This window comes from Rutilus rutilus, assembly GCF_951802725.1.
Source record: "Rutilus rutilus genome assembly, chromosome: 2".
Taxonomy (NCBI): domain Eukaryota; kingdom Metazoa; phylum Chordata; class Actinopteri; order Cypriniformes; family Leuciscidae; genus Rutilus; species Rutilus rutilus.
Window position 1 is genome coordinate 52,965,842 of NC_140210.1, and position 17,303 is coordinate 52,983,144.

Genomic DNA, 17,303 nt, shown 5'->3' on the forward strand with positions numbered 1-17,303 from the left:
AATGACCTCATCCAGAATCAGTTCACCCACACATAAGCGCCAGCCCGTAATGAAGAACACATGCACAGCCCAATGTGTCTCGTCATCGGTCAAAATGAATTCTTAGCTAATATTGCTTAATACAAAAAACCCTAAAAGCACATGGAGATTCAAAAGTATGGATTCGGAGGAGAAATTATATTTCAATGCTTTTGCATTTGCTCACAAAAGTTTAATGCATGGGGAATGCAAAGAATTTGAGAGAAAACGCAAAAGCATTGAAATATAATTTCCACCACCATGTGACTTTAGGGGCTCCATTAAATGTTGTTTTAGTCAAGCTGATTAAACCAACATGATTGACCTCGTCTTAACACACGTACACAGAAGTTGCTCTACAAATAATCGTCACTGGTGACTTTAAATTATGTTTTATTAACAAGGTTCGGGAGGAGCACGTTCAGATAATTAACACAAGTGGAAAGCACTCAGCAATCAATGGTGAGAGGTATAAATACTCAGCAGTCTCACCTCATTCCATTGACAGTTTTTGCAGCATGTAGCCAGACAGTATCGTCCTAACAGGTCCGAATCGAGCATTTCCCGTCCGATGAATAATCTCTCGTCTTTGAAGAACCTCTGCCGCAATCCTCTGACCAATATCGCGGGCGTCAGGCTTAACAAACGGGATCATAACCGCGGGCGAAACATCCGCAATCTCCTTCCGCGCATTTCTCTACACCGGTCCATACAACAATTCCCGCCATTAGAGAAATGGTTAGTAAGGCAATGCCGCCCTCTTCACGCGAGGGAAGGGTCTTCCTCCTTCGCCAGGCAGCCACAGCTGGCCCTAAAGTAAGCCGCGCCGTGCCGCGTTCAGTTGTTTGAGTCACGAGCCAGTCATGCCATCTGTATACAAATTTGATCGGGGGAATGCACGTTTTAAACTGTTTCTGTACAAATGATTTACTGTCATACAGTAGGTCGCACGTTACGTGCAGTTTGATCACAGAATCATTAAGAACCTATCGTTAACACTGTCCTGCAATCTATCTGCAAAATCTCGTAAAAAAAAAAAAAAATTTAGGCTATAAAAGCAATGTGTTTCATGCCAAGAGATTAGTAATCCTTAATTGAAACACAGTTAAATAAATACAAGATGCCTACATTTATGCAAGCTTCGTCTTTTACCATAAACCGTCTCTTTTGTACTTAACTAAATAAACTTCAGATAATCTAAATTGTTCTAAACGCAAACTGTTATCTTTGCTCGGTCACTTAAACTTCAATGTGCATAATCCCGCAAGGATTTCATCTCGCCTCCTTTTTCTCGCGTCTTTGATCTAAAGCACAAGAAGACGAGCGTAGGTCCGCTAAGCCCCACTCTCCTCCTCCCTTTGTGGGAGCTCAGTTTCTCCAGGTAAGTTTATCCACTGCTGCAGCAGTGATGTCTCCTCTGGTCCTGGAGGAGCTCAATTTCTCTGGTAAAATTTTCTCTAATATTGCAACAGTAATGTCTCCTCCGCTCTCACTAGAGCTCTGTTTCTCTGGTTAAACTTCTCCACTGCCGCAGCAGTGATGTCTCCTATGCTCCCACTGGAGCTCTTTTACTCTGGCTAATCTTCTCCACTGCCACAGCAGTGATGTCTCCTATAATACTTGATTAAACAAAGTAAAACTGACCAAACCAAAAAAGGTAATTTCATCTACATTTTTAACCTCGCTTCGCAAATCCAACCATACCAGTCAATTCTGGCTTAGAATTGCCTTATCTGAAAAAAAAAAAAACTGTCTCTCTTTCTCTTCTTTACTGTCTCTTCTTTACTGTCTCCTCTTTCTGTCCAGCGAGCATTGGTCTCACAGCGGACGGAGTGAGAACTTCCCAGTGGAGCACTTACATTTTCTCTTTCATCCAGCGATGCAGTATGAGAAACTCCTGGGCAAGCACTCACCTTCCTGTTTCCTTTCCGTCCAGCGAGCATTGGTCTCACAGCGGACGGAGTAAGAACTTTCCCAATGGAGCACTTGCGTTTTCTCTTTCATCCAATGATGCTGTGTGAGAAAATCTCCTGGGCAAGCACTCACTTTCCTGTTTCCTTTCCGTCCAGCGAGCATTGGTCTCACAATGGACGGAGTGAGAACTTTCCCAGTGGAGCACTTACGTTTTCTCTTTCATCCAATGATGCAGTATGAGAATCTCCTGGGCAAGCACTCATTTTCCTGTTTCCTTTCCGTCCAGCGAGCATTGGTCTCACAGCGGACGGAGTGAGAACTTTCCCAGTGGAGCACTTACGTTTTCTCTTTTCATCCAATGATGCAGTGTGAGAAAATCTCCTGGGCAAGCACTCATTTTCCTGTTTCCTTTCCGTCCAGCGAGCACTGGTCTCACAGCGGACGGAGTAAGAACTTTCCCAATGGAGCACTTGCGTTTTCTCTTTCATCCAATGATGCTGTGTGAGAAAATCTCCTGGGCAAGCACTCACTTTCCTGTTTCCTTTCCGTCCAGCGAGCATTGGTCTCACAGCGGACGGAGTGAGAACTTTCCCAGTGGAGCACTTACGTTTTCTCTTTTCATCCAATGATGCAGTGTGAGAAAATCTCCTGGGCAAGCACTCATTTTCCTGTTTCCTTTCCGTCCAGCGAGCACTGGTCTCACAGCGGACGGAGTGAGAACTTTCCCAGTGGAGCACTTACGTTTTCTCTTTCATCCAATGATGCAGTGTGAGAAAATCTCCTGGGCAAGCACTCACTTTCCTGTTTCCTTTCCGTCCAGCGAGCATTGGTCTCACAGTGGACGGAGTGAGAACTTTCCCAGCGGAGCACTTACGTTTTCTCTTTTCATCCAATGATGCAATGTGAGAATCTCCCGGGCAAGCACTCACTTTCCTGTTTCCTTTCCGTCCAGCGAGCATTGGTCTCACAGTGGACGGAGTGAGAACTTCCCCAGTAGAGTACTAATGTTTTCTCTTTTCTTCCAGCAACGCAGTGCGAGGAAATCTCAGAGGCAACCACCCACCTTCCTGTTTCTGTAAACTACAACCGCTCCCGTTTACAGACCAACAGGGGACGTCAGCCGGGCAGGGAGCCACCATTACGGGCCTTCCCGGTCAAGCATCCAGGCCTTCTTGAGATACCAGCCCGCCAACTCGGCACTCATTTGGGGGATCTTTAGTCCGGCGGCTGTCCTCTGCTTTAGCTTTGGGGGGAGTACTCTGGGTTCGGGCTGAACTCCGAGCTCGGAGCCCTCCCTCCGGACAGCACGCCATATACGCATTAAACTTACCCATTCAAATTATATGTAAGTGTGAACTCGTGAAATTATGTTTTATTAACAAGGTTCGGGAGGAGCACGTTCAGATAATTAACACAAGTGGAAAGCACTCAGCAATCAATGGTGAGAGGTATAAATACTCAGCAGTCTCACCTCATTCCATTGACAGTTTTTGCAGCATCCCTTCACCACCCCTTCTCCACACTTCTAGTACTAAACACTTACATACGGGGGGAGTACTCTGGGTTCGGGCTGAACTCCGAGCTCGGAGCCCTCCCTCCGGACAGCACGCCATATACGCATTAAACTTACCCATTCAAATTATATGTAAGTGTGAACTCGTGAATAGACTGAGGTGTTCATCAAAGCTTTAATTGTATCCACTGTTGCACAAGTTTGTTAGAATAGCCCAAATATTAATATTAACCCAGCTATCACATATAATAGGTTACTCTGAGGTTAGGTCTACAAAGACCCAGAAATGACCACACACAAGCTTGAATTTGGTAAAACTGATACAGCCTTTTTTTTTGCTTACAGAAAACAAAGTCAAAAGTTACATGAAGTCAAAAGTTCAAATGACTTTAACAAACAAATTACCATGCAGTGACATCACAAAATGTGTTGTTGGCGTTGTTGGTTGTTGGTTCTTTCCTTTGTATTCTGCTCTTGTAAGGTTATTCACATAGAGGCACCTAGTAAACACGAAAGCTGCCGGCGGCATAACTCTGGCGTTGACGTCAACGGTGCTGGAGGAACTCAGGGCTTCCCGGAGAAACTCACCTGAGGAGAATATCGCACGTATCCAGTCAGAGAAGTGGAATGGAGGGCAAGCAAAGATACCTGAGCAGATCCTAGTTACCGGCTAGTCGAAGCGAGTACACGGGAGGAGCTCCACTCAGAGAAAACACTCGCAAATGTGTTAGAAGTTGCCCAGCAAGTAGGTCTGTAGATGTCTTAGGTACCATGCGCTAGAGCCCAAGAGAAAGCCACACTGCAGGTGGAGTGGGCCTTCACACCAAGGGGGCACGGTCAACCTTGCTGCTGGAATACCAAAGCAATGGCGTCCACTATCCAGTGGGACAACCTTTGCTTGGAGAGAGCCTTTCCCTTCAGCTTCAGACAAAGAGCTGGTCTGAGGTCCTGAAACACTGCGTTCTGTCTACGTAAGCACAGAGAGCGCGTACTGGACAGAGCAGTGCCAAGGCTGGGTCTGCCACCTCCGAGGGCAGCGCTTGCAGGTTCACCACCTGATCTCGAAAGGGAGTGGTGGGAACCTTGGCCACGTATCCAGGCTTCAGGATCACGTGAGAGCATAGACTGTATAAAAAGATGGATGACGCCCCTTCGCTCTCTTCCATTGGTGAGAACTGAAGCTGCCAGTGTCCCGATATAGTGCTGACATCTTGGGACTTGAGTCTGCACAGTAGCGATCTTGGGACCAGACCTGTGCAGTAGTGAGCAGGAAGTAAAGTCGCGAAATAAATGCCCCGTCCTCACTCTCGCAGAATGCACTCTCCCTGCACTTTTTTTAAGTGGCCTATGTCTGCTCCGTTCTGCTGCCATTTTGATGTCTGTTGATTGAAGTACAACAAGAGGCTTGTTCAAATAAAGTAAATACAATCTCCTCAGTCCTCCAAAGATCCTGAAAAAAGTCAGTTGGTGCTTCAGTGACTACATCGCTCAGAGAACCTGTCAATCACAGCTGTCAATCATAAAGTTACACCACCGTTTTTTTTATAGCATCACGTAACTAACTAAAAAACAAACTTATTTTAAAAACAGACACTTGAACTTACATCAGCGTGATAAAAACGACAGCAAATGACAGAAACCACCTTTGGAAAAAAGATATTTGAAGTGTAATTAAATTTTTTAGTTGATCTCACTTCCCATTGAATAACACGGGGAGGCGGATTTATGACCTATACTAGGACCAGTCACCGGGGGGCGATCGAGATGCTTTGGCTTAACTTTTAAGGGCTTGTGCAGCACGCTTGGGTGAGAGTAGGCCGGCCCGAATTCCAGGCACGCTTTGTCAACTGAAAATTCCTACAGGTCCCCTACCCTCTTGACGGAGGCCAATGCAAGCAGGAGCGCTGTCTTCATAGACAGGAACTTAAGCTCAACTGATTGCAAAGGCTCAAAGGGAGCACTCTGCAGGGCAGATAGAATCACTGCTAGGTCCCAAGAGGGTACGAGAGGAGAGCAAGGAGGATTTAGTCTCCTCGCTCCTCTCAGGAACCTGATGACCAGGTCGTGCTTCCCCACGGACTTACCTTCAACTGCGTCGTGATGTGCGATGAACATACACTTTGAGGGTGGAGGGAGACAGCCATCGCTCCAACCCATCTTGCAGAAAGGAAAGCACGACACTGACCAGCGTTCCACGGGGGCCTGCTCTGACAGGGATCTGGCGTCTGAGGGGGACGAGAGTGGCGAGGCAGAGCGTCGCACCCTGCCATCCACGGCCTCTTGGGGCTCGGAGGAAGGGGCATCAGTTCTTAGAAAACAAAAGATTCTTAGGGGTGTAGATGGATGGTGCCGCCCTCCTGTGACCTCCTCCTGCTCCTCCCATCAACCTGGTTGAGCCACAATAGAGTTCCTGGGCCACACATGTGGACATCACCTGGCCCAGGGATCACGCAGTGACCTACGTCGCCCGTAGAGCGAGGTCGGTACAGTGTGCAGCGGATTGACCAGCCCAGACATGGGAGGCATAGCGTCCCTGCGTGGTCAAGTTTCCAGCATTCTACGGCGGTCTGGTCTGACAGAAGTCCCAGGTCAGCACTGCTTTGGAGGCGAAGGCGGCCCACAGCTCTGCATGGCTCGGCTTTGTATCACCTGTTTCCCCTCTCGAGGAAGAGATAGATTGGGGTGTGGCAGAGGGGACTCTACCCACACAGAGATCATTGAGTCTCGATATGGGCATCGCGATGGTCATGTTCCCGCAATGAAAACATGACTCATCTATGAGTGTTGCCGAGCGTAATTAAGCCCAACATGCCAAACAGCGCTCGTGACTGTTAGGCAGATGGATCACGCTCCCACATCCAGAAAACACATGGACGAGCCGTCTTGAAAAAGATGTGCCACGTGCAGCTCTTTTAGAGAGAGGAGAAACGTCTCAGGTTACGACTGTAACCCTGGTTCCCTGAGTAGGGAACAAGACGATGCGTTGATGACGCTTTGGGAACGCCTCTGCATGATTGCGTCTGAAGCACATGTGTCAACTAGTCCAATGGTGAGAGTGAACTTCACGGGCGGGTGACGTCATGAACAGGAAAGGATAAAAGCACATCCGGTTAGAACTACACTAGCTTCGAAAAAGGCCAAAGCAAGTCGATCACAGGGATGTAGGAAGTATGGCAAAGTGACGCATTCAGGGAACCAGGGTTACAGTCGTATTAAACTGTCACGACATGAGAACTGTCATTGCTTTGTGTATTTAAATTCTTGTTTTTCAGTTAGGCTTTATGAGTCGTTGTTGGTGTAGCGTGTGGTTTTTCTTGTATGTTCATGGTTTATGTTTATTTATGTTTTGCCTTTTATTAAATCTGTGTGAGCATTTGCATTCGCCCTGGCCTCATCCTTTCACACATTACATAATGATTGAGATGCCCATTTTACACTCAATCACAACACTTCCCCCATTTATCAGCTCACCTGTTTATTGTGAACTGTTTCAAATTAGATTAACTTGGATATTCTATAATCATTTAACTTTTTTTGGAGTGTGTAACAGCCATCAAAATAAACATTAGTTTATATTTACAATATACACAAGTTGTTCAGTGAAGAAAAAAAAAAAAAATGTTGTCAGAACTTTAAAATTTTAGAATTTTAAATAAAAATGAAAGATAATTAGTAAGTTATTAGATAGTTAGTTATTAGATAATTAGATAGTTTAGTTTTTATTGCATTTTACAAAATGTCCCAATCTTTCTATTGGGGTTGTAAAATAATCCAGTACCAATATTATGCATGGGTGAATGATGGATGGATGAATTTATGAATTTATGAATTTATGGGGCAGTAACATGTAATTTCATTCCCTTATATAAAAGAATCAGGCACCAATATGATGGATGGATGGTGTAACATTGAGGATGGCCAGACTTTACCTCCACTGTCCTGAAGAGGGAGCTGTTTTTCAGATCATACTTCTGACACTGTGTGTTTGTGTTTATCCATGTGCATTAGGGAAGTGTAACTCTATAAACACACACACAATATCTATCTAGTATGTAGTGTGAGAACAGGTAGTGGGAGTTGATGTTCAAGTGGACAGTCATGAGAACCGTCTCCTCCATCAGTTTCTCAGGTATGATATCTGTCATAACTCTAAATCAGTAAGAATTGCACTTTTTACTCTTCAGTGTCATTGATAAACACCACAATTCAGCCTAATAACTCTGAATCTGCCTCTGTCAGCAGTGCTTGTTCTGTCAGCGCTGTGGCTGATGAATAACTCACTGGCTCTTACCGTCACTGGATCTGTGGGAAGCAACATCTCAGTCTCCTGCAGATACCCTGAAACATACGAGAATAACAGCAAGTTCTTCTGTCAGACGAGCGGCTGGTTTTCTCCGAGAGATCCTCAGTGTGTTCACACGACCCATCGAGACACGAGGTCTGAACGAGGGAGACTGGCTCTTCTGGACGACACCAGCGCTCATGTTCTCACGGCTCTCGTCTCTAGACTGGCTCCAGAAGACTCTGGGAAGTACTGGTGTGGTGTAGATATCTGGATAACAGTCAGCAAAGGTGAGATTCACAACAGCTGAAGACTATCCGTCCTAATGAATATCCTTAATATACGAGCAGTTGATGTGATGAGTAGGGTTTTCTGTTAGAACGGTGTTGTGTAAGCGCCCCCTAAGTTAATAACTAATGATCTTTGCAACGGAAGTGTATCACCCTTACGAAAAAAAAGTATACTTCAAGTTCATTTTATGAAGTATACTTGAGTAATGTTCAAGTATATTTTTAAGTATACTTTATGTAGTAAGTATACTAATGTCAATATGTACAGATGGTGCCCAACCAGAATGCCTATTACCGCCGCGCCAGCTGCCGCGGCGGAATCACCGCGGCGAAAATAAACCAGCCGCATTTCAAAGTCGTTCCCGAAATGACCGCCAGGTGGCGCAAAGGGACATTGTGCAAATCAGCAGCAATTGCCGTATTTTAAAATGTAAGTGGGTTAAATATAAAACCCTAAGCCTAATAGGCATATTTTTCATATATATAAATAGGCCTATAAGGCTACAACAGAATAGAACTAAAGATAGAATCAATTTTAGAACTGAAAAAATAGAATCAAAAGTTAAAAATAGAGACGATATTAGGAGCAATGACGCTATTCTATTGAGGAATTAGATAAATGAAGAGCTCTCGTGAGCGATACAATTGAGGGTTTTTTTTAACTCAAACATTAACACTGAAATAAATAAAACTAAATTATTGTACATTTTTTGGCACACCACGACGAGTGGCGCTATGCATTGTTCTAAAGCCAGGTTTTATTCTGGCATGTTGAATTAGTGTTAGACAAACGCGGCAGCGCGTTCATTTGAATGAAGAGCGCTTCTCGCTCGTGTGAGCGAACACACACTGGAACGTTATAGGCTATGTCGCAACGAGTGAATCGTGGCCGAGTGGTTGAACTTACGTTACGATCATTTAGATGACACAGGATCGAATCCCGAACTAACCTGGACTATTGATATTTTTATATTAGCCTATTAATGCATTTTATAGTCTATTGTTGATGCAGAGAGATTTGTCTAGTTCTAAAACATAGTTTTTTGCTAGCCTATTTACAAAATAAAATCACCATGCATTTCCATTTTACACTAAGGAACAAATATTATACAATGACTTTACTTCTGTAGCCTATAATAATTCCAATTGTAATTTCAAAAGTAGTTCTGTTAATATATATATATATATATGACGTTTAAACGACAAACAATAAAATCAGAACCAGTATTTGCGTTCATGGTTCCAGTGGCAGTAATGCATCCACGGCTTTTCAAAATGTCACAAAGCGTTTTGAGATTGTTTTGAATGAAATATTGAAGTTTATAATGAAGTGTTTTGGCACACCACGACGAGTGGCAAACTCTTTGTTTTGTTTTGCAAACTCAGCTAGCCTGTGGGGGGTTTGGAGAAGGCAATAGTTGCTTTATCGTGGGGGTGCAGGACAGAGGTGTTAATGTTCCGTCTTTCATATGGAGAGTGTCGGAGCCAGCCTGATGAGCAGGCAAAGGCAAAGTTATTTTAAGGTTTAATCTCAAAATCTCCAAAAGTCCATAGCCTATGTACAGTAGGCCCTATATCTTATTAAATTATATATTGTAGTATTATTGATTGTATTTAAAGGTTTTCCACACACAATTTCAATTTAGCAGATACAGAACTCTTTAATTCGCGACCCACCTCGTTTTATTGTGAGGTGAATTCAGCAAGGCATGTTGTATCTTTGAAGGAACAAAAGCTATTTGTTACAGTTTTTTCTTTCGTGATTTGTGTGGATGACACACAGCGACATATACAGTATTATCAGCTGTATGGTGTTTTTTACGCTGAAATGCTTAATTTCGAGAAAGACCCGCCGCGCGCAGTGAGGGAGACCAAACTTACAAAAAAAATATCCAGCGCGAGAGAGGCAAAGAAAAACGTTGTTCTTAATTTATGTTGCTTTGAACTTTTTTTCGTTTTGTACCGTTTTCATTTTTTAATTTAGCTGCAATTTCTTTGACAATAAATTTAAAATGTTTCTTATTTTGCACCACAAAGGGAATAAACTCTATCGAATCGATGCAACCCTGTTTAAATAAATAAACTGTCCCGACACTTTATCCATACCTTGAAATGTGGGTTTTCAAAACTTAATTAATTTTATTTTTATTTTACATTTTCATTGTTTATTTTTTAATTGAAAGTAATACTGTATTGAAAGTATTTTTCTGATTTGTTCGATCTGTTTTGGAAAATGTCTACCGTTGCTATGGCCGGGTATTACTGTCAGTCATCTCAATCTCGTGAATGATTCACACACAAAAAAAAACATAATTTAGCAGATTAAAGACGAGCTTCATCATCTTCATTTTCTGGTGCAATCGGCTGACAGTCTTCCTTCATCAGATATGTCATAGATTGCAGCGGCTCAACTGGAATGTAGCAAATTTATGTTAATGTACAATTGATAATTAAACAAGATGATTGACTTTAATAAACAGATGCATATTTAAGCATCAAGAACGGAAAAACATAAACACTGTCGGCTATACTGAGATTCGATCTCAGATCGTTTGAAGCTCCGAGAGTCTATTGTTAATGCATTGACCACAGATATCGTCTGAATAGCCTAGGTCTACTATTTTCTCTGTTTTAAAAGTAAAAAAAAAAAAAATATGTGTCAAAAAAAAAAAGTGTTTTTACAAGACCTTGTGCTGTTTATTTATTTATTTATTATTATTATTATTATTATTATTATTATTATGCAGATGTTAATTCAGCCATTCTGTTGGAAAAAAAATTATCCCTAATGTAAAATGGAAATGAATGGTAATTTTATTTTATAAATATAAAATATTTAATAGCCTATAGGCTATAGGAGAAAAAAACAATATGGTGTAGCAATATTTTAGAACTATCAAATCAAATTAATAATAAAAAAGTAGCCCATGTTTGTTCGGGATTTGAAACGTAAGTTATAGCCTACCACTCGGCCACGAATTTGTTTTGTTTTATTTTGTTTGAAATGTATTTTTACATATTTTGCTTTCGTTAATGTTAAACAATTCTGAGCATAATAGGCCTATATTTTTTCCCTAAAAGTTTGTTTTATTCTCTGCTTTGTTTGTTTATATTTTAACATATTCAGTCAGTCTAATTTTTGTTCAAATAATGAAAAAAGTTTTTTTTTTTTTTTTTTTTTTTATAAAAAGATAGGAAACTTACCTTTTAAAATGCCGCAGTTGCTGCTGTTTTGCCCTGTCACTTGCCCGGTATAGCCTATAGTAATTTCGCGAACGACTTTGAAATTCGACTGGTTTATTTTTGCTGCGGCAGTAGGCTAGTAATAGGCATTGTGGTTGATTATTTATTAAATAATTCAATTGATAATCATAACAACATGTAAGCCTAATTCTGAATATAACAAATAATGCTTAAACCGACTAACATCGGTTAGTAACTGCAAGTCCTGAAAATGTTTTAATTTTACGGTAAATTATTTTAATTTATTTCACTGTTATGTTTCAGTTAATAAATCTACAAACACATTAAAATAACACGAAGTAAATGACAAGTAACCTATTGACATAGCCTTTTTAAATTATAGAAAAACTGGGCACACAATGTTAACGTGTGTCTACTTTGTTTTTATTAAATGAATTTGAATTCGTATAACCACAATATTTATCTTAAATTTATCTGTGGCCTCCCTCAGCTCAGATTACTGCCGCGGCAGATTACGGCATTAAAGAGAATAAACTGACACTTTTCAAAGTCTGTGATTACAGCGCCACTCAGCGGTAAAAGGCAGCAAATACACATCCCAATTTTAAAAGTCTCATTCTGGTTGGGCACCATCTGTACTAGTAGTAAACTTGTAAGTGTACTATTTTAATACCGCTTGGGACTTAATTGGCCCACTTGAAGTATATAAAAGTATATGTTTAAGTGTACTATAAGTGTAACAGTAGTAAACTTTAAGTGCACAACTAGTTCATAATTATGTTTCTCATTTGTACTGCAAGTGAACTTATAGTTTATACTAGTATAAACTATAGAGTATACTAGTAGTTTACTATTTTATATATACTTTTATAATACTTGTAGCAACTTTGAAGTATACTCTCAGTAAACTACTAGTTTAGTAGTTTTATACTACAAGTTTTCTTTAAGTGAACTTAACATCATACTTATAGTTTACCATTTATATATTATTTTTGCTCTTTTAGTGTACTCTCAGTAAACTACTAGTTTAGTAGTTTTATACCGCAAGTATTTAGAAAGTTTTCTTTTAGTGTACTCTCAGTAAACTACTACACTGTAACGGATTTCTGTAATTTGAACAGTATTTTACTGTAATATGTACAGTAAGATACTGTAAAATATGTATACAGTCTGTTACTGTAAACAGCAAAGGATTATGGGAAAATATAGGGTCACTACTGTAATTCTTGCCTACTGTAAATCAATTTACAGTAGTGAACTTGCCCGTGAAAAATTGACCAATGGCAAGAGAGATTTCTTTTCAAGTGTTTTTTTTGAGGGGTGAAGTGGCAGTTAATGCACAGACAAAAGATCATGTAACTCACCAAAAAGGTTAGTATATTATTTCTATTTTATGTAAAACAAACATTTTCAAATGTTTTTACTTATGTTAACAGCAAACTAACATGATTTATCGTTTTTTTTCCGTCTGAATGGTTTTAGTGCCTTTATTTCCTGACTGTCAGTCAGAATGGTTTTGGAGCCGTATTGCTGCCTTTTTCAGGGTTGCCAACTTTGGGACTTTGGCTGGAGTGAGACTCTGTAAAACATCAGTGCGCGCGCGTAACCCTAACCCTAATTTTAAAAACATCAGTCCTTGTTTACTTATATAGCCTAAACCCTGATTTATGAGAAAAAAAAGTTTTTTCAAAATGTACAATTAATTTATTGATTGCACTATAAAAAAATAAAGATAGAGGTGATTAAATAACAAACAGGTAAAACAACAACATCACAACAAAAGGGACACATAATAGTTACTCCACCTCCCCAGAAAACCACGACACAAGTTCCCCACATTAGGCCTGTTGTGCCACAGTGGCAGTGTTGGCCTGCTTCACCACCTCTGCAGGAGCTCGTATCTGAAGCAGGGTTCAATCCGTTCATGAACGTTCATTGCGTCTGTCACGTGACAAATGAACGAAAGACTCGGAAAGTAATTATTTATGTTCCCTGTAAATTATTTTTGACTGCATTATAATGATTTCTTCATTCAGAATATGATAAAGACTGCGTAGGTGGATGTGTCCGGGGAATTTGGCTGTTAAAAGTATAACATTTAAAGCCCCTTAAATCGAAAAAAGATTCGTTCATTTCACATTTCCTGCATTTACATACCTTTAGGGACTATGGTGATACAAAATCCAGGAAATAATTAACTAGATTAAAAGAATATAGTAGGCTTCTAAACTATGTATAAGAAAAATATGTCTTACTTTCTTTATTGTTTAACAGGGGCCAATTGCCACGACTTGAGAGAATCATTTTATAAAGTCAAAAATGTTCACCATTAATGTTTTGTGTGCAAATAAAATGTAAATAATGTGAGACTCAATTTCCACTGTAATATAGAAACAACATAAAGACAGTATATTTTAAACAATTGTTTAATGCCTTGTTTTATGAATGAAGGCCAGTATCACTGTAGCTACTGATGTCTCCATGAAAATTATTTTTTACTTTTGAAAATTATAACAATTTTTAATATAAGTGAACTTAAAACTTTCCTCACATAAACCCAAAAATAAATGTAATATTTACATGTGCCCTTCCTGTCTAACAGGTATGAAATATACAGAAATTGAATAAGGTTATCAAACAGTCCGCACTCCATAAATTATGAATTAAATTAGATTAATCCTTATTAAAGCTGCAAGCGTTCTTTAGTCAAGAGCAGTTAGTGATTTTCTCTGTTCTCTTTGTTCTTTGGTTAACTGTACTGACTACAGAATTAGTGGCTGCTGTCACTTTAAAATCTGCCGCTGCTGACAGGCTCTCACGCATCTCATTTTCTCATTTACTCTTGTTCATTTAAGACTTTATGTAACTAATTTAAGACTCCTTATTGTTATGAGGATACTCGACAAAACGGACATTTTGGCATGTGATATTGTTCGTTCAAGCGCGAAAGAGAACTGCCCAGCAAAACTGATTCTGACGTGCTCGATACTGCCGCGAGTCTTTCTGTGCGTTGTGTGTGTGAGTGTGTGCGTCAGGACATTCACAGACAGCGCGATACCAGCTCATTATAACTTTTAGTGAGGTATTTTTAGTGTGTGCAAGCGACGTTCCTGGACGCGGCTGCGCGCATTGACGCAGGCAGGCGCTCCGTATCCTGCTCGGTCCTGCTCCTGGGACATGTCCACATAGGAAATTACGCCCGTGAGTGAAAGGCACACCATTTTGTTATCTGCTTACCTTGATTGTCATCCAAACTTTCAAACGCGCATCATGGGCTCCGACTCCGAACCTGTGCTCTGAACTCTCTCTGAACTTCTCACACGCAACTGACGTATCAGGTGCAAGGTTTTCAGCGACATCAACAGAAAATTAACGGATTGAGAGGGGAGAAAAATGGATTTTGGCGTGACATTTCTTGCGTGTGCGTGAGAGCGTGAGATTGATGCTGAAAGCGTGAGTGTCACGCCCGATGCGTGAGAGTTGGCAACCCTGCTTTTTTCCTGACTGTCGGCCGGGTCGCTGTCACGGTGATAATATTAACTGGTGAGTAAGTTAAGTTCACCTATATTAGCCGAAATATTCTTTAGTTAAAATGATAAAAAATTATGTTTGTGTGTTCCTCTGCCTCTTCAACGCAATTTAGCTCATCAGGTGGGCGGAGTCGTCGGTAACTTAACGTTAACCGCAGCGACCTACTGTGAAAGGCAACATTTATATTTATATTCTATATTTATATTTAATAGGCTACTCGATCAAAAGAGTTAACACAACTACAAGCCAAGTATACTTTGAATAATTAAACTTTTAAGTATATCTCGATCAAAAGATTGAGTACAAGTATAGGCCAAGTACACTTAAGTGTAATTAAGTATATTTTTGAGAAGTATATAAAATGTAGACTGAAAGTATCATGCTTTCTTCTTTTTAGTTGAAAAGAAGTATACTAATAGAACACTTGAATAAACGTATTTTCCATGCTTATTTTATTTACTCTATAAGCTATTCCACCCGAAAGTTTGTTACTATATAAAGCTGAACATGTTAGTTTATACGACAGTGTGTAATATTATGTTTTTAAAAAAGTATTTAAAAAGCTACTCAATCAAAATAGTAAACACAAGTACAAGCCAAGAATACTTAGAATAGGCCTACTTAATTATACTTTTAATATATCTCGATCAACAAGTAGAGGCCAAATATACTTAGACTTTTCTGTCAGTATAAGTCAAGTATACTTAAGTGGAATTTGAAGTATATTTCTGAGAAGTACATACAGTATATTTCTGAGAAGTATATACAAAGTAGACTGAAAGTATACTTTCTTATTTTTAGTTTAAAAGAAGTATACTAATAGCACACTTGAATAAACTTATTTTTCGTAAGGGCAATCAAAACTAACTTTAGCTGGACAGTGACTTTATTCTAGAGCTGCTGTAAAGCCAAACAATCTCTGTTACTGTAATCTCCTATTATCACTGTAAAGCTGCTTTGAAACAATCTATATTGTTGCTGTATAAATGAAGGCGACTTGACTTAAATATCTTAATATGTCTAAGCATCAAACTTTTAACTGTTAAAAATACTGGAAAAAATACATTCAAGCTCCATGTACAACTATTTTAAAAAGCTATTTTTTCACTGTGCCTGTGGTTTTTAAGAGCTCATGTAAATTGAGCCATGAGGACATGAAATATACAGATTCATCACACAGACTTTGACACCTAATATCCTGATTACAAAAAAAAACGTCCATTTATTGTATATTTGTTATCAACCCGATCGATTATTAATGTGATCCCGATCTGTTCGGCATCATTTGCGCTGAGAAACACGACCGTTCAACAGTTACAGGGATTTCTGAGGTGCCACTGAGACTCACATTGGTTTCAGATGGGATGTGATACAGCGTCGTCTTCCTCTTACACGTCTCATAATGAGTCACTGTGAGAACTGAATTCACTCAAATGTGTGGTGAATGAATACCAGCTGAGGTTTGAATGAACTATATATTGATGAACTATCAGATGATGAACTATAGTCCTTTCACTTTTGTTTTCTGTGCAGGGGATCCACAAGAACAAACCACAGACCTGTTCCCGGAAGAAGCTGGCGGTGAGGTTACGAAACACACACACACACACACATGTGGTTTTGCTTTTTTCAGTCAACTCATTGTGGGTTTGCATCAACAGAGTCTTACTCCAGGTTCATGATGATGGTGGCTTTGATGTGTGTTTGCGCTCTGCTTTTCGTGTTTCTGTTTGGTCTGTTTCAAGTCCTGAAACACAGCAGTCTCAGTAACTCAGGTGAAACTACACCACTAACCAGGGCCGGATTGGGACACATTTTCAGCCCTGGAGTTTCATGCCTTAGACCGGCCCACTTTAGTTCCCGACTGACTATTAAAATAATGTAAACCCTCAGTATATAAGGCCCAATCTTTCAAGGGCTATCTGGCACTTCCCCCAATATGGAAGCTTGTTTCCGCCACAAAATAAAAATAAATAAATGATAATTGCGACTTTTTATCTCACAATTGCGAGTTTACATCTCGCAATTCTGACTTTATTTCTCAGAATTGCGAGATACAAAGTCAGAATTGCGTGAAATAAAGTCGCAATTGCGTATGATAAAAAGTCACAATTATCTTTTTTTTTTTTTTTTTTGTGGCGGAAACAAGCTTCCATATCCCTACCCCTACCCCTCCAACCAAAAAAGAATCGAGACAACCCTACCCCTTCACGGGAACGCGCAAAACGGAGGGGTAGGGGACAAGGGGTGCATTGGGATTGAGCCTAAGTCTGCAATAGTGCACTGTTCTGTACAGCCTTGTAATTCATCGTATTTTTCAAAAATATAATTTTCTATTCAGTGCAATATCAGTACACAGGGTTTTATAAATACAGAGGTCCCAAAAGTGATCTAGGGGGTTTTGGGGCATAATATTTTTCCACTGTAATTGGCAAAGAACATCTGACTGTGTTAAATAGGAATCCATTGTAATAAAGTTATTCTCATTATTATGCAATAGGCTATTGCTCTACCTGCTCTCCTCTCTCATCTCCATCTCCTTCTCTCGTTC